The sequence below is a fragment of the Leptosomus discolor genome, chromosome 1 (assembly GCF_034619465.1).
Source record: "Leptosomus discolor isolate bLepDis1 chromosome 1, bLepDis1.hap2, whole genome shotgun sequence".
NCBI lineage: Eukaryota > Metazoa > Chordata > Aves > Leptosomiformes > Leptosomidae > Leptosomus > Leptosomus discolor.
In genome coordinates, this window is record NC_141391.1 from 197,660,543 (window position 1) to 197,679,492 (window position 18,950).

The window sequence follows — 18,950 nt, forward strand, 5'->3', positions numbered from 1 at the left end:
TAGAATAGTTTGCATTGGAAGGGACCTTAAAGATCATCCAGTTCCAGCCCCCCTGCCATGGGCAGGGACACCTTCGACTAGACCAGGTTGCTCAAAGCCCCATCCAACCTGGCCTTGAAGACTGCCAGGGAGGGGGCAGCCACAGCTTCTCTGGGCAACGTGCTCCAGGGTCTCACCACCCTCACAGTGAAGTTTATTTGACTGAAGTTTTCTCGTCTCTGAACTCTTTTTGATCTGAGTCACTCAGAGCAGTATGGATACTTCAAGTTTTACTGTGCCTGTATAGATGCAGTCACTTCTGGTATTTCCAACTTGCCTTAATCTTGGCCGTAGTATAAAACAGAAAATCACACTGATCTAGACACTTAGAGGCACTCCTTTGGTCACTATGCCCCTAGGCCTTCTACTGCTATTTTGTTTTCCCCTCTAAGTGTGCCTCAGTGTATTTTCTCCCAGTCCCAACTAATTTGTGATCTGGAAAGGGGACTTCATTTTTTAATATGAGAATGAGTTTACAAAGTAGATTTTGTTTGTCACTATAGAAACAAGCAGTTTTTTAAGAGGTTGTGAAGCAGTTGTTATTTCATAGTTGATTAGCTGTGAAATATTTGAAACAGAAGAACAAGAAGCTTCAGTAAAGCTTAAGAATATACTGTCTCACTCCATTCATTAGCACAGAGTGATGCCAAAAAACTGGCAGTATTATCCTTCCAAGCTCATAGCTGCAGAACAACAGTATGCAAATAATAATGGAAAAATAAGTTTGTTTTAATTAGCACGACATAGGCTGCAAATATCATTAATTACCTATGTTTAATTTGTTAATACAAATTTCCAGTATGGCAGGAATTTATTTCAAACTCATAACTGAATTCCCAAGTACCTACTAGTAGGCCAGGGAGAAAAAGAAAGTTTGTCTCTGCTTCCAGTGCAGCCATTTCAGGATAAGATCAGTGAACAATCTGAGTGTTTTGTCCTCTCAATTCACCTCTTCCATCCCAACTCAGTGAAGGCCTATGCTGAGGGATTGACTTGCCTCAACATGTAACTATCACATCTCTAAAGAAAACATACTGATACAAGGCAACTGAAATAGATAAACCCGAGAATGACCACACAATGGAGCATCATGTTGAGATATTTGAGGTGGGTCCAGATGACATAGCAGGGTTCTTTGGCACAGGGTAGTGCCATGAAGAGGTAGGTCCAAAAGCAGTAGACTTATCACTGTGATGCTGTAGCTGAGTGTAATGGGTTTATGTGGCAAGATTTTGATAGCAGGGTGGTAACAGGGGTGGCTTCTGTGAGAAGCTGCTAGAAGTTTCCCCTATGTCCGATACAGCCAATGCCAGCTGGCTCCAGGATGGACCTGCCGCTGGGTAAGGCCAAGCCAATCAATCAGGGACGGTGGTAGCGCCTCTGTGATAACATATTTAAGTAAGGGGAAAAGTTATTGCGCAGCAGTAATTGCAGCCACAGAGAGGAGTGACAATACATGACAGAAACAGCTTTGCAGACACCAAGGTCAGTGAAGAAGGAGGGGGAGGAGGTGCTCCAGGTGCCAGAGCAGCAATTTCCCTGCAGCCTGTAGTGAAGACCGTGGTGAGGCAGGCTGTCCCCCTGCAGCCCGTAGAAGTTAGTGGTGGAGCAGATATCTGCCTACACCCTGTGGAGGAGCCCACACCAGAGTAGGTGGATGCCTGAAGGAAGCTGTGAACCCATGAGAAGCCTGCACCAGAACAGGCCCCTGGCAGAACCTGTGGCCCTGTGGAGAGAGAAGCCCATGCTGGAGCAGTTTTGCTGGCAGGACTTGTGACCCTGTGGGGGACCCACGCTGGAGCTGTCTGTTCCTGAGGGATCACACTCCATGAAAGGGACCCATGCTGGAGCAGTTTGTGAACTGTAGCCCATAGAAGGACTCATGTTGGAGAAGTCATGGAGGACTGTCTCCCATGAGGAGTCCTCCTGCTGAGAAAGAATGAGTGGCAGAAACAACACGTGATGAACTGACCACAACCTCCATCCCTGCTCCCCCTGCACCACTTAGAGGGAGGAGCTAGAGAAATTGGGAGTGAAGTTAAGCCCAGAAAGAAGGGAGGGGTGTGAGGAAGGTGTTTAAGATTTAATTTTATTTCTCATTACTCCTCTTTGATTAGATTGGTAATAAACTATGTTTTTCCCCAAGTCGAGTCTGTTTTGCCCATGACAGTACATGCTGAGTACAAGTCCCTGCCCTTATCTCAACCCACAAGCCTTTGGTTATATTTTCTCTCCCCTGTCCAGCTGAGGAGGGGGAGTGATAGAATGGCTTTGGTGGGCATCTGGTGTCCAGCCAGGGTCAACCCACCATACTGAGCCAAATAGCATGGACCTTAATTTGTTTCAGCCTAGAAGTCTTCATCCAACCACAAGACCTTCAAAAGAGAAGAAAAATAAATATGACTGCATTGCTGTTGCAGTATCAAACTAAGTGGATCTACTACATTAAACTAGACAATCTCCTACTGGTTGTGTTTCATGGTCAGCAGTGATCTGACTGGGGATGTTTCCCTGTGAGTGGACGCAATCTGAGTCTCTCTCCCACCCTCATATTCAGTCATACATAAGAAATGGAGAGCTCACCCTTTGCCTCTGTGAGAAGAAATCCACAGACTGTGTCTTTTCTTTACTCAGCTGTCTATTTTCTCAATATTTGTAAACATGCAGTTTTCTTCAAGATTCCTACCACTCTGTCAAATTTATTAGAGTCAGTTATCGTTAAAGGGGTTTACTTTGTTTGAAATTCTGCTTTTTTTGATGGTGGGGAGGAGATGAACAGACATTTGCTTATGAAGGATATTTGCATAAACTGCATCTTCTTAGGACTTAGGGCATAGCTTCATTTTCTAAAAACTGTTCCTTCTACTCTGAGTGTTCGTGGTAGTTTTAAGGCAGTGAGCATGACATCAGTAAATCAGCAACTGTGTAGCCAGCAAGTCACATCTAAACATTAAGGCATATCTGATATATCTAGTTATTATGATAATAAGTTCAAAGCGATCAGTATGGGCAAATAAGTATAAACAGACATGATAGTACGAGCTCAAGTTCAGCTGTTCAAATATTATGGACCTATAACACCAGAGGAAAGGTGTTAGAGACTGACATTCACACCAGAACCAAGGGAAAACAGAAAATTGATGCCAGTCAGAAAAATAATCAGGCAAAAACTTGGTAAAATTTGAGTTAAACTCAGGTCTAATTTAATGTAGTAGATCCACTTAGTTTGATAATGCAACCCCAGTGAAGTCCTTTGATAATCCTTAGAAGTTTTATTTATTGGTATGAAATGTATAAACAACAATAAACGTCTGTGATGTTCAGTCATCTTAATGAAGCAGATAATTCAGCTCCACCGACTTTTTTTTTTTTTTTTTCTTGTGCCCTGAGATAAAGCCAGAAAAAAAGGTTTGAGAAAATCTTCGGTTAAGAATCTGGGTTTAGTCTCCTCTGACAGTATCTTAAATGGTCCCTGAGACTTTTTAAGCAAACCAAGCACTACCAAGCAATTCCCACAGGCTGTATCTTATTTTCAGTACATCTAGGGCCCTTAAGCATCTTAGATTTATGAATGTGTTCAAGGACTCTCCAGACTCACATGGATCCTCAGTTGTTAGGCACTGTCGAGTTGTGAGACACAGTACTCAAATACCTTTCTGTGTCTTGCTGTTCTTTTAGGACTTTAACCTACATCCCTGAAAATAATGGGAAATTCACTGATTTTATTGTCCGCTTATATTTATTAATGCACACTGGTGGATTTTATTTATGCTACAGTAGAATTTCTCTTCCTATACTTATAACACTATTAAACACTGCAGACAAGGCAGACTTATAATAATGGGAAAATAATATAGTTTTCTGTTAGGCTGAAACTGGAAACTGGATGAAGAAGAAATTCATGTGAAACCAATATGGAAAATTTTTTTACATCTTCTGGCAAAACACAAAACTAAAATGTTACTGCAAAATAATTTATTTGACCTGAAACTGACAATGAAATCCCATTTGTGTATTACATTTATTAAGTTAATTTATCCTAATTACAAAACCAAAAAAACCCAAACCGACCCATTTGGTATAAACACATAATAAACTTTCAAAATTAAGTGCTTAGTTTAAAAATATGGAATATTTTAAGTCTTACACGGAAATACAGGCCCTTGCTTTCTTAAAGTAACTGCTCAGAAGTCTTCCACAAAAATTAAACTGTAGATTAAAAAGATGAGGCTGATAGAGAACTCTGCAAGCTCCTTGTCACAGAAAAAGGGGAATTTTCCTGGACCTTCCTGGCAGAACGGTGCAGAGAGGTTTTGCAGATAGACCAAACCTGAACCCATCCATGAATCTTAAAGCCATGAGGAAGATACATAGGACTAGGTACCATCCAGCAAAGGTCCTTTCCACAGTCACTTCAGCCTGTACTAGAATCTGTTATCAGCTATTGTATGCTTTTTACCTTCCTTCTAGCCACACTCTGTGATGTGTTCATGGGCAAAAAGGGAGGGAGGCAAAGGAGAGAGATAGATAGGTAAACTAATTATTCCTTTTTCTACGTAGAGTAGAACTTTGCTCTCCACAAAAAAAAACCTGCTGCAAAGTATAAGCTCTGCTAAGACAAATATCTGAGAGTCTTCTAGCATAGAAGGGTTCCCAGGGCAGAGTGGTAGAGGCAGTAGCCTGCTTCATTATCTTTGTGTCATCTCTGTAGCCTTGGGCAAGCTTGTGAACATTAAATAAAATTATTTAAAATGTACATTTGTTTAAAGAGCTCCATGAAGATAGTAGAATGAGAGTTAAATTAAATCTATATGAAGAGGACTATAACAAAAAGGAAACATACATTATGTTGATTAAGGTAGAGCCCAGCACCATGGCAAGTTGATGTGGGCAAGGCCGCTGAAAACAAGTAACAACTGCTGTAATTATCAAGTCACTTATCTGAGATTCCTGAAAACTAGTGGATTCTATACCCACAAAAGGAAATTTAGCACTTACATATAAGATCAGTTTATATGACTGGTTACATCATGATAATTTTGCTTAACTTCACAGCTGAACTTGTCACAAACATTCTTGCTTTCTCACTATACACCCTGAGTGGAACTAAGACAGTGTTTCAATTACTAATGATGAGTAATAAGTGACAGCTTATTTTCCCAGGTGATTTACCTCTTTTATGTGGTGATGAAGAAAAACTTTAATTTTGTCACTGTCATTACCAAGATTTCTTCAAAACCAACAGGAGCACTGTAAGAAACTTGCCTGTATAATCTATCTGATCTTTTAATATGCCTGGGTTGGCACATTTGACTCCAACGTATAACCTTGAAATAAAAACAAAGCTGAATTTTATAAGCTTCAAATATCCCAGTCTGATGAGATTTTTTTTATATTCCTGAAAGTCTATAATATACATCCTAAAACTAAACATCATAAACTTTTTTTAAGAGCAACAAATTTATTCAAGAAATGCTTTAATCACAAGTAAAAGTAAAAAAAAAACCTGAAAAGCTGTTTAGGTGGCTATCCCTAATATAAACATTTAAGACCAGTCTATGAGGCCTGATGCGATTAACCGCAGGGTACTGAGAAAGCTGACCGACATTATTGCAAGATCTCTCTCAGTTATTTATCAATGGTATTGGGAATCTGGAGAGGTCCCAGTCAACAGAAAGCTAACAAATGTAATTCCAGATTTCAAGAAGGGCAAGAAAGAAGACCCTAGTAATTATAGGCCTGTCAATCTTACTTCAGTGCTTGGTAAAATTATAGAGAAGATTATTTTGGAAGTTATTAAAAAACACTTGAAAGACAATGCAGTCATTGGTCAAAGACAATGAGGGTTCATGAAGGGAAAGTCATGCCTTACTGAGTATCTCTTCATGACAGGGTTACCCACCTAGTGGATGAAGGGAAGGCAGTGGATGTGGGGGGTTTTGGATTTTAGCAAAGCTTTTGATATTGTCTCTCACAATATCCTAAATGTCCAGCATACAGTTGGACATGTACACATTACAATGGGTGAATAGTTGGCTGAAGGGTTGCGCTCAGAGTTTGCAGTAAGTGGAATAACATTTGGCTGGCAGCCAGCCACTAGTGGGATTCCACAGGGCTCAATTTTAGGGCCCTTTAGTTTTCTTTATTTTTATCAATGACCTGGACACAGGAGTTGAGTACACACTAAGTTTGCTGACAATACTGAATTAGGAGGAGCTGTTGATTCCCTTACAGAGAGATCGTGATAGATTAGAGCACTGGGCAATCACCAACCATACAAAATTTAGCAAGGACACATGCAGGATTCTGCACCTGGAACAGTGTAATCATGGATGTGTGTATAGAATGGTGGGCAAGAGGCTGAAGTGCAGCCCTGCAGAAAGGGATATGGGGATTTTGGTTGATGGTAAACTCAATATGAATCAGAAATGTGCTTTAGTAGCCAAAAGAGTCAGCTGTATCCTGGAATTTATTAAGTACAGTATAGCTAACCTGTAGAAAGAAGTGATTGTCCCAAAATACTCAGCATTGGTGCTGCCTCAACTCAAGTACTATATGCAGTTTTGGGCTCCACAATATAAGAAAGGTATAGAAATATCAGAACGTGTCCAAAGGAGGGCAACAAAGATGGTGAAAGGACTAGAGAGCAAGACTTGGGAGGAATGGCTGAGGATACTTAGCTTTTTCAGCTTAGAAAAGAGGATACTGAAGGGTGTCTAAAACTTCACAATGAGAGGGAGTAGAGAGGAGGTGCTAATCCTTTACCTCTGATGTCCATTGATAAGACATGAGGGAATGGCTTAAAAAGCTGCATCAGAGGAAGTTCAGATTGGGTATTGGGAAAAAGTTCTTCACTGAGACAGCAGTCATTTACTAAAACAAGCTTCCCAGGGAAGAGTTCATGTCCCAAAGCCTGTCGGTGTTCAAGACACATCTGTACAATGCTCTTAGATATATGATTTAACTTTTAGGCTTCCCTGTGTGGAATCAGGAGTTGGACTCAATGATCTTCTTGGGTCTCTTCCAAACTGGGATATTCTATGATTCTAATGAGAGTCCACACGTTTCAGGAATTTGCACTCAGACATTTTAAATTGTCTTATTTTCTTCTCAAATTTTATTTTCTGGGATGCTGTTGATGTGGGAAGGACTCCACAGATTTTCTGACTCCTCTAGGGAAGAAAAATTTCCTGTAAATGTGCCGCCCTAATGAAAGGAGGATTGAGACAGAGGAAGAAGTGTGAAAGACCAAGATCTTGATCTGGAAAGAGAGTTCATTGTCTTTCTACCAGGCAGAGAGATAAGAAAGAACAACTTCTTTTCCTGGTGAAGGCAGCATCAAAAACACGGAAAAAAGAAAAGAACTGAATCTAGTTTGCAACTCCTTCTGGCAGGTGATGTGGATTTCTCTTGGTCAGTTTCATTACAGGATTATTTGGTACCTACAGGGATTAAACGCTTCCACATGATGAACAAGCTGTTAATGGGACAGGGAAAGTTCATTGATGCATTGCTAGCCACATCCCAGGAACTGATATTTTCTATGTTCTGTTCCAGAGTCACAAATTATTCAGTCAGTAACCATGGGAATCCGGAAAACTCTTGCTCAGCTGCAGATAATAGACATTCAAAAAGCACAAGACTTATCTGGTCCAAGTCTTCACCAGTGCATATTAAATATTCCAGCAATTTGTCCAGTTAAAATGTAAATGTAAGACAGAGACAGAACTTGCCCAACTTCTCTGTGAGCCTTATAGACAGATTAACAGTGTAGTTAAAGTCAGAGTTCTGATAGGAAGGAGGTCATCAAGACCTCAGAATCTTTAAAACTAATCATTACAGTAACACATTTTTAGGTCAGTACTGCTGCATTGAGAGCTTTGGGACATGATTTCTTTCTCAGGGATTCTTGATTAAAGAGGTTAAGCAGTTGTAAATATATCTGTCTGTTAAGTTTGTTTAGAATTCTATTTTATCTCAATACTCATTGTAATGGAAAATGTTTGTTTCTGGAATCAAATACATTTTACCTATTGTATTCCCTGTATTCAAACCCACAATCTCTCTTTCTCCACTGTCCTTTTTTTGGCCAGCAATTTTGAACTCCCCTCTGCAGTTGTGGCAAAGATTAGTTTTTAGTACTAGTTAAAGCACTCAGCTAGGAAGTTCTGTCCAACATCAAAGCTTGATTTCTTTATCAGTGAAAATGATCCCACCATTAAGTTAGTGCAGCCTAGAAGAGAGGGTAGAAAACAGAGCTGGTGCCTTGCGTTAATTCATTAGAATTGACTTCAGGTCAAGCAAATATCACTTTTAATAGTTACAACTAGGAAAGTCCTCTATTGGTTCTAGTTACTAGTCTTCTTTTATCTGATTTCCTATCTATAAGATAAAAATAATATTATCTTCAAATAATTGTCTTAGAAATATTTTTCTTGTGGAGCTATCATATAGTTGAATGTTCTGGAGATTTTGAGATGCCTATGTGTTATGGCATGAGGGACAATTAAGACTCTTCAAGAGACAGGAAACCTAAAACATCATGGGTTTTTGTGCTGTTGTCTCAAACCTGAGGTAATTTACTTTCCCTTATTGGTTTTCAATATTGCGCCTTCACATTCCTCTGTATATACGTTTTATGTATATCCACAATGTGTATGTGTGTACCTGTACAAACTCACTTATTTTCTCTCTGTGATGAAGCATAATTTCCTTAACTGCTTTTTGTCTTTCTAGCTTACATTTCCATGTTATTCCATCCCATTATTTTATGTATGTCTCTCTGAAACAGCTCAACAGATACTCATTTGTGAGTTTCATTAACATGCCATTAATCCCCTTTTCAGATCATTAACAAAGATGTTAGCTACTACAGGACTTAACATTGATTCCTTTACATATTATTATTTGCTTCCTCCGGTTCAATACAATGCCATTTACCACTAATTTACATTAACAGACTTCAAATCACTTCTTTAATCCACATTTTTACATGGGTTTTTTAGAATTAGATTCAGAATAAGGATATTTTGCTTGTTGGCTTCTTCCTTATGCAATCCTGAACACTTGCCTAACATCAAAGCTTATTTCACGTGTTGCATTTGCTCTCTCTCATGATATTTGTGCCACTTACATAGGGTCAATTGTACAAAACATGGCTACAGCAGATCACAGAATCAAAGAATGGTTGAGGTTAGAAAGGACCTCTGGAAGCCATCATGTCCACCCACCCTGCTCATGCAGGGCCATCTAGAGCAGATTGCCCAGGACCATGTCCAGACAGCTTTTGAATATCTCCAAGGATGAAGACTCCATCTCTGGGCAAACTGTGTCAGTGCTCGGTCACCCTCACAGTAAAAAAGTGTTTCTTCATATTTAGGCAGAATCTCTCCTGTTTCAATTTGTGCCCATTGCCTTTTGTCCTGTCACTGAACACCACTGAAAAGAGCTTGACTCCATCTTCTTTACCTCCCCTCAGGTATTTATATACATTGATAAGATGGCCCCTGAGCCTTCTCTTCTGTAGGCTGAACCATCCCAGCTTTCTCAGCTTTTCCTCATATGAGAGATGCTCCAGTCTCTTCATCATCTTAATGGCCCTTCACTGGACTCTCTCGAGTATGTCCATGTCTCTCTTGTACTGGGTAGCCCAGAACTGGACACAGTACTCCAGTTGTGGCTTCCCAGTGATGAATAAAGGGGAAAGATCACCCCCTTCAACTTGCAGGCAACACTCTTCATAATGTAGCCAAGATACTGTTAGCCTTCTCTGTGGCAAGGACTTTGCCAGCTTATGTTCAACTTGGTGTCCACCAGGACTCCCAGGTCCTTTTCTGCAAAGCTGTTACCCATACTGTGAGCTGCAGCATGTACTGGTGCATGGGATTTTTTCTCCAGCCTGTTGAGGTCCCTCTGGATGGCAGCACAACCTTCTGGTTGTATCAGCCATTCCTCCCAGCAAACTTGGTGAGGGTACACTCTGCCCCAGGATCCATATTGTTAATGATGTTGTTGAACAGTGTTGGTACCAGTATGATCTCTGGAGTATACCACTAGATACTGGCCTTCCTTCTGATCACCACCTCCTGGGCCCAGTTATTCAGCCACTTTTCAACACACTTCACTGACTGCTCATCCAACCCCTGATTCTCTCATCCTCTCTGTGAGGATGTTATGGAAGACTATGTGAAAAGCCTTTCTGAAGTCTAGGTAGACAATGTCCACCGCTCTCCCTTCATCTACCAAGCCAGTCAGTTCATCATAGAAGGTTATCAAATTGGTCAAGAATGACTTCTCCTTTGTGAACCCATGTTTACTACTCCCAATCACCTTCTTGTTCCCCATATGCCTGGAAATGGTTTCCAGCATTAGATGCTCTGTCATATTCCCAGGGATCGAGGTGAGGCTGACTGGCCTGTAGTTCCATGGATCTTTCATATTGCCTTTTTTGAAGATAGGAGTGACTTTTGCATTCCTCCAGTCCTCAGGCACCTCCTCCAGTCACCATGGTCATTCAGAGATTATTGGGAGTGGCCTCACAATAACATCATCCAGCTCCCTCAGCACTCATGGGTAAAATCCCATCAGGGCCTATGGATTTAAGTACGTCTAGTTTACTTAAAAATTCTTAACCTGATGGTCTTCCACCAAAAGTCTTTGTTACTCCAGACTATCCCTCTGGTCAGTGTGGGCTGGGATTCCTGAAGGCTGATCTTGCTAGTAAAGACTGAGGTGAAGAAGGCATTCAGTACCTCAGCCTTCTCCATGTCTCCAAGTCTCCTGCACCATTCAGCAGTGTGCCCACATTTTTCCAAATCTTGTTTTTGCCATTTATGCACTTACCGAAACTCTTCTTGTTGCCTTTGACATCCCTTGCCAAATTCAGTGCTGGCTGCACTTTGGCTTTCCTAACCACATCTCTGCATGCTCAGACAGTATGTCTATATTCCTCCCAAATCACATACTCCCACCTTCTGTGTACATCCTGTTCATTTTGAGTTTTGCTAGGAGCAGCTTGTTCTTCCATACAGGCCTTCTGACATTTTTGCCTGACAGATATAAAGTAATTTTTTATAACTAAAAAATTAAAAAAGCCTGGTTTATAACTAAAAAATTAAAAACCTGTTTGCTATAAATAGAGACTACTGTTGCCTTTTGAAGCTTTTAATGGTTTGGGTAATTTTTCTGTAAGAGAAACTAGACATTATAATTAATTTCCAGTAGATGATTCATATCCTGATTTTGAATGTAGGCTTATCATTGTTCTGTAAGATATGTTCGTTAACTACTACAGAATTGGTGAATGCCAGCCCTTGTTTTCAGCTCGAGAATTGTTCTTAAACAAGAGTCTGTTTAGATCTAATATTTAAATTCCGAGAACAAATTTAGACCTACTGTGTGTTAAGAAAAATACCAATAGTAGTAAGATTGTTTCTCAGTCTTTTGTTAATGTTTTTCACATTTTGAACAATATTTAACATAATACAGTAACACTGTCTGATTTATGCAGCCCTCATAGCTGAGTGAACAGCTAACTTTACTGTTTCTAGCAGAGCATTATAACTAAAATAGGTGAAGGCTGTGATGAAGTCTCCCCAAACACATTTTATTATATATAGGACTAATCATTTGTACTAAACTGTTTTACAGGATTTAGTTAACTACTCAGATAAATCTGAGTGCTTCTGGTAAGCCTTAGTTTACCTGACACTTAAAAGAAAAGTGCAAAAAAAAGGGAATGTTATTTGTCTTCTGGTTTGTGTGTACACACATATGAATTGTGTGGAGAGTAAAGCATTTAAGGTGAAAGTCAAAGTGGACTAATATTTCAACACAATTATATACAACAAAAAGAAACATGAGAATAAACAAAAAAAATGTAAATCTGAAGAAACCTGTTTTTTATGAGTTTCTACAAGAGGAGCTTGTAGAAAAGCTTACTTCCTCTTTCAGGTCTCTCTCAGCATTACTGTAGTTTCAAAGGTCTGTGGTGTCATGAGATAAAGTGTCTCTAAGGGCACCTTTCTGCCATAGTCATTTAATCTGCTGGCAGTTTGTGCCACTGCTCCAAGCTTGCTTAAAATAGATGAAACTTCAGTGCCATGAAGCCACACCGTTACCAGTACTGAGCTAGCCAGCTTGGGCAGGAGTGCCAATGTTGCAGTTATAGTGGAGTTTGCACTTTGGGTATTTCCTCACAAGGGGACGTGCAGTGACTTTGAAGAGCTAGATATGGTTTCTCTCACTCAGCCAACTGGCTGCAGCTTGTGACTTCATTACAGCATGAAGTTATTCTCAGGAGATGAACATACTGAGTAAAAGCAAAACCGGCTCCTTCATCTGGTAGTGGAAGGCCGGAAGCTGAAACCAAGCAATTTGATTTGAAATTAAAGTCTGTGTATAAACAGTGATGGTGACCAGTTATTGCAACAGAGTACCAAGGATGCATAGTCCACATCCTGGTATGTCAGTACCTAAAGGTACTGGATTCCTGTTTACAAAATATACAGTATCCAGAAGTAAATGAGTGACACTGAAGACAGATAATATATTTGGGTTGAAACAAGATGCTCTGATGTCTTCTCCTGATATGAATACAAGCAAAAGTGTCTGCTAGAAGAACTCGAAGTTCTGCATTAGCAGTTCTGACAGAATGATCTCTGAGTGATTTGAAATAGTAATTTTTAAATGTTACAGCAGTTAGATTTCCAGAAGAATGTCAGCCTACTCCTGCAAAGATGCAGGGAGCTATTCTTCTGGAAAAAATACTGTCCACTTTTAAATGCAATCTTGCCTCTCTGCTGTGTCATGTTATACCCGACAGCGCCTCTCTTTTCATAAAGATGTCTAGACATCTGCTAATGCTCATTGCTTTGATGACAACTTATTCCATATGTGTCCTGTCTCAAAGAAATTACACTGCCTGAAACTCTGGCATTTGTTCAGGTTTCTATCTTTTAGATTGTGTTTGCTCTTATTTTGAACTTAAGTACCTCACTCCTTGCTCCTGACCTGTGAATAGTTTGAAATTCAAAAGACTGGTTGTGCATAAACTTGCCTATTTTAATGCTTTGATTCCATTTTCCCCTGCACTTCTTTCACACCTGTTTCAGCTAGGGGACATTGCAGTTGGAGGTATTTTTCTGACAGCCCTTCTCTTCTGTCTATACTGCCTTTCTCTCTTGTTTTCCTAGATTCCTGCCTTATTCCCTGTCCTCCCAGCTCTCTTTCACTTTACTCCTGACCTCTGTGTGCTAGACTTTTCCTCACCATTTTTGGTTTACTCCATCCTTTGAAATGGGAGAGGAGGCTGGCAAGGTAGGTGTTTCAGAGCAGGGGATCTGTAAGGCTGCAAATCCTCCTCTCACCTGCTGAGCAGCAGATGCTGCCTCCAGAGGAGCTGCTTGGACACGACAGCAAGAGGATCTGATCCCCTTTCCACTTGCACTCGTTTTGCTCTGGTGCCCTGATATCTATGAAAGAGCAGCTGGGCCAAGAGGGAAACGAAGCCAGGAGAAGCAGCCCTCAGTTGGCTAGGATACGCTGGGGCAGTCTGAAAACAAAAGCGTGTTTCCTGATTACACCTCTGCCCTCATCTGCAGCTTTCTCTGTTGGCTGTGTTTTCAAACAGGGCAGGCCAGGAGATACTAAACTCCAGCTCTCCCCTTCCCTCCCCCTCAACAGGCCAAACAAACTTGTCTACTGAGTTTATTTATAAGTCAACCGTTTTATAGAGGGATATGTGCTTATGCAGTGACAGCAAAGATGTAAAGTGAGCAACTGTTCCAAAAAGGCTTCTGTAGAAGCTTCTCAGCATTGTTTGATGCCCTGGAGAGGTTTCTGATGCTAACATGACTCCAGCTCTCTGAATAATACTTTCCTTAATAATATTGCCAACTGTTAATTAAAGAAGAAACGAGAGGTAGTTCTTTGACCTGGTTGTAGATCTGCATTAGAAATGTGTTTGCCAAGTCATTTTGAATTTTGAAGAAAAAAAAGAGCGAGAGGGAGAAATCCTCTTGTGTTTTAAAAGCACACTGTAATTTTATGCATTATGTATCATGCCCTGAAAATGTCTTGAAAAGACAAAAAGAGAGAAAAGGACAAGCATAACCCCTGTGCCAATTAATATTTTTGACTGGATATTAATTTGCAGACATTAGCCCCTTTTAATTGACCTTTAGACATATGATTAGAGAGACAGTAAGCTCTGCTGACCAGCGCATATATAATTAGCAAATAGCAAGGTGAGGTAGAACTGGTTTAATCTCATTTCATCCCTGAGACTTTATCACCATTTGGCCTAGTTCCCTTTATCCATCTAGAGATAACAACAGCTTTATTTGGCAGTGAATTAAAGAACCAAGTAGCTTTGCACTGTAATATGGGTCAAACAAAAACAGCACATTTGGTGTTGGGCTGCTTGACAAGCAAAATGCCTGGAGATTGTTGGGGGTGGGGGTGAAGCCGTTGCAAAGGACTCAAGAAGATTTTCAGTCTGTGAAAAAGGGTAAAAGATTTGAAAGATTTTAATTGGAACCAGCCAGCCGGCCTTGTGGCAGTTCATTGTGCGATCAAGCAGGAGATCCGAGTTTAAATTCCAAACCATCTGACAAGGACTTGAAGCAATGTGAAGACAGGATGTGTGGCTGCTGTCCGGGAGGTTTCCCCTCATGATAATTTTAAATAGCACCTCCTGTTTGGCTCAGGAGCAAAAAAATGGATAAGAAGGAAAGTGAACCTTGTTTCAACTTCTGTTTCTACATGAATAGTAGCACTGCTAACACTCGTGAAAAAAGAGAAATAGATTATATCAGAGATCTTCTCTCCATCCCCAAATGATGTTTTCAAGAGAAACAGACTGTTTTCTCACCTTCAAAAAACATTTAAGCATTAGGTTACTAGATACCTACTGGTCACCCTGATTTGCCCTGCAATTTATTCAGTAAGCAATCCAGAACTGATTGAATAACTTCCATGATTTTCAAGACTCGTAGTCATCTCGCCCTGTGGGTTACAACTGTACTAACTCATTTGATGTTGCACAAGGTTATTTCAGGATATGCTCCATTACATGAAACTAAAAATATCCCAGTGCCTCATAAAGCACTTAGCAGGTTTTTATTAGAAATTTGAGCTACATAATTTCTTTAGAAGTGAGTGGGTGCAGGTATTATTAATGAGTAACAGATAAGGCATACTGCTACATCTACCACTAGTACAAGCTGTTGTGCCCTGCGTTTCACCAGTGGTTGTCGGTACTCAGCAATCTACCCCAGATAAGAGTGCTGCAAATGATGTCTGGGCTTTCTAAATATGACATGATATTTACATGCTGCTCTGTGGAATTGTGTCAGAAAAACAGGGAAGGAGGTACTGTAGGTAAAGTAGATTTGAAGGTCTTTTAATTTGATAGCATGAATAAAATTAAATTTCTTTCTGGGGTGGGGAGGGAGGGAAAGGGAAACAATAGTATATTACCTTTAATCTATTGCTGGGACAATCTAATTAGTGGGATTTGTACCAGTGATCATTAAAGAGAACTATCTCTTACCCAATGTGAAAACACTCTTTGACTCTCCTTTACTAAAAGAACTTCTTGGAAATAAATCTTCAAATTGATAGGTAAGTGGCTGATCGCTGACCCAGAGCTTCTCTAGGGATGTTGCATCTTGGACATATGGCTCTTTGGAGATTAGTCCTTTGCTGACTGACAGCCAGAAAACTACCTTGTGGCCTTAGCTGGAGGGGATGCGCTGAGCCCTTCACAGTCTCGAACACTGTCTGGCACTCAGTGCTTCGTGTGTGTATATGGACACAACCCATAAATGCAGGTTTACATTACAAGCACAAGCCATAATAGCAATTCTGAGATCATGTGGGAAAATGTTTACTTTCCCCGCATCCACGTGCACTAAAGGAAGCGATACCAGCTTCCTAAGTTACCCCTGAACAGCTAAATACTCACACCTGTACTAGGGCTGTACAAGCACAATTAGTTGTATGGATGGAAATCAGTGGGGCAGGAGGCTCTGTCTGCATAATGGAACTGTGTAATGGAGTAGGCAATGTTCTTCAGGTATACATGCATTGCAAGGAGGCAGCTCATTGTTGCAGTGAAACCCATTTAGACTAATTTAGCAGGAAAAAGAAGCAAGGAGTATTTAAAGCTGCCTTCATGCATCTATGCATGCTTTTAATGGAGATCTAGGCTACAAAAAGCTGACAGGACAGGAACAACAGAAACAATTTAGGATGGAACTTTAATTTGTAATCACACTACTGAGACTGTAAAAATAAACAAACAAAAAAAAAATAGACAGCTGTGAAATGTACCTAGTCAGACAAGAGTAGTAATGCCATTTTTGGAATTCAAGCAATTTCAGTTATTTTGACTGATTTTTTTGTTTCAAGAAATGATGATATTCAATTTGGCCAACTCTGGTATCTTTGTGACCTCAGATATTTTAGTGCAGTCTTTGCTCCCATAATAATATAATATATATTTTAATATATAAACAAAATCCTCTTTGGAATATATAGAGAAAGATTTTTTAAATTATTATGTCAGGAATCTAAATGTACAATAATGCCAATAAAGCACCCATTCTTTCAGATTTTACTTCTGTTGTTGTTTCTGAGCATTGGGGAGCAAAGGAGTGTGCATAAGGAGTTTAGTGCCTGTTAGCGTCTGAGAAGTTATTAATCATTATACCACTAGATTTCAGAATTAGGTTCTTCAATCAGAATAAGCAGGTAGATTTAGGCTGATAAGTTTGATACCACACACACATAATCCAAGGGTTTTATAGAGCTTCTTACATTGCCCTGTGCAAATACAGTATAAATACCACTCAGCAAACAGCACGTTTAGAAAGATGACACATATACACATCACTAATAGATCCTAATGTTTTTCTCCAACCAAGTGGCAGATTTTTGGTTTATACGAAAATGTCATCTGTAGATGTAGATAAATTTAGGATAACGAAATCCTCACTGACTAAAGAGACTCAAAGAAAACAACGCCACAGCCAGATTTGCCTTGAAAAGCTAAGAAATGTGTCTGATAATCTGAATTTCTAGGTTCCTTCTCTTGAAGTCTATCAGACAACGTGAATGGAACAGTTACATGAACACAAGCAAAAATAGAATTTGAAATACGACTTTAAGAAGAAATGTGAACAGAAAGAGATTAATTACACAAATATATAGTCATTATGAAAAGAAAGAATTGACTGTCCCAAATGTATCTCCAATTTTTAAGTTAAAATCACTTTGGACAAATTTTTATCCCTCGCTTTTGCTAACATTCAGGTAAACTAACGACATTTCCAGGAATAATTCCAGGAAATATATTCCCAAAATATAGGGCTTGTAGATTTTAATCATAGAACAAAACATATTTTGTGACATGTGAACTTTCTGGCTTTAGGGATGGGGTTCAACTTCCAGACTAACAGACATAGAGCATAGCCTTAGACATCTTCAGTCATTTGAGATTCCTTACAGCATCACACTGCACTTCCAGTTTCTACCCCTTTGAGAAACAGATCATAAAGTTTTGAAGAGTACTTGCATAAGAAAAGTTGGCTACTCCTGTTTATCCTCTCTCTCTATATCATTAGTACTTGGATAAGTAAGTTTTAACCCCCTGTTTTTGCACAGCTTGAGAACGAAACAGGGGTGTAACACATCTACCCTTCTGAATCCTGTGTTTGGTCCTGTAAGCATGCTCACAGTGTAAGTCTGTAGCTTCACGCTTTAGTCCAGAGTGGCCAGCTACTCTGCAGGGACACATAACCCCGGTCCAGTGAGACACTGTGGTGTCCATGGTCTGTCTCCTGGCTCAGTTCCTCATTCCTAAGACTGAAGCTCTGAACTGTCTACACAATAGCATTGAGTCTCAGTGGTACAATTTAGACCTACTTTTTTTTCCCAAAAATTATTCATACAGATCTATTTGTTATGAATCTGACTTAAACACAGTACGTTTCTATATAATTATTCAGGTGACTCAAGAGAAAGCTTATTTTATTAGGAAATAGATGTTATTTTATTTCAGTTGTGACATGGGAGGGAGAAGGTAAAGTGATATGATATAAAGGGAATACAGCCACTTGATGAGGAATTTTGAAATAATACTGAGAGAAAGAAAATGCAAAAAAGGCCTTGTAATGAAGTGCTTGTTTAACTGGATATGTTAAGTTAGCTGAGGCGTAGATTTTTAGAAATGGCTGGTAATTTTACATGCCTTCTTTTTGGTGCTCAGCTACCAAATCTTAAATTGGGCTCTGGAAAACCTTTAGTATTTTCAAAACTGTATGCAAAAGAGTATTCTCAATATGTCTTTAGCCTATGTAATGTCCAAAATTGTTCCTATATGTGCTGTACACCAGCACATCACAAATGGCCAAATTGCACCTACACTACTCATGTATTTCGGTTGCAGCATGAATGCATGTCGTAATAGGATTTCTAGATTTCCATTTCTGCAAATGATTTAATTCAAATCTTTTCAGGTAGTTCAAAATACAAGTGAAAAATAAAGTTATTTTTTTGTTTTCTAAGCAATCTCAGAAAAACATCACAAAAAAAAAGAGGAGCTGAGAGCTTTGGATTCAGAGTCTGGTAGGGAGGAAAGACGGTTTAGGTATACGGTCGTGTCAAATCTAGGGCACACTGTCATTGCTCAGTGGCTCTTCCTACCAGCATTAAATTGACTCAGACCAGTAAGTGGCATTATTGTTAACACTACTCATATACATATCCAAAAAACCCCCCAAAAAACCCCAAAACCCAGGAAAAAAATAAAGAAAAATATTAAAGAATAATATGATGCATAAACAAAGTAGTCAATTTGGTAGAAAAGAAGATAGTCGTTGACCCAAGTACTCAACGTTGCTCATTTT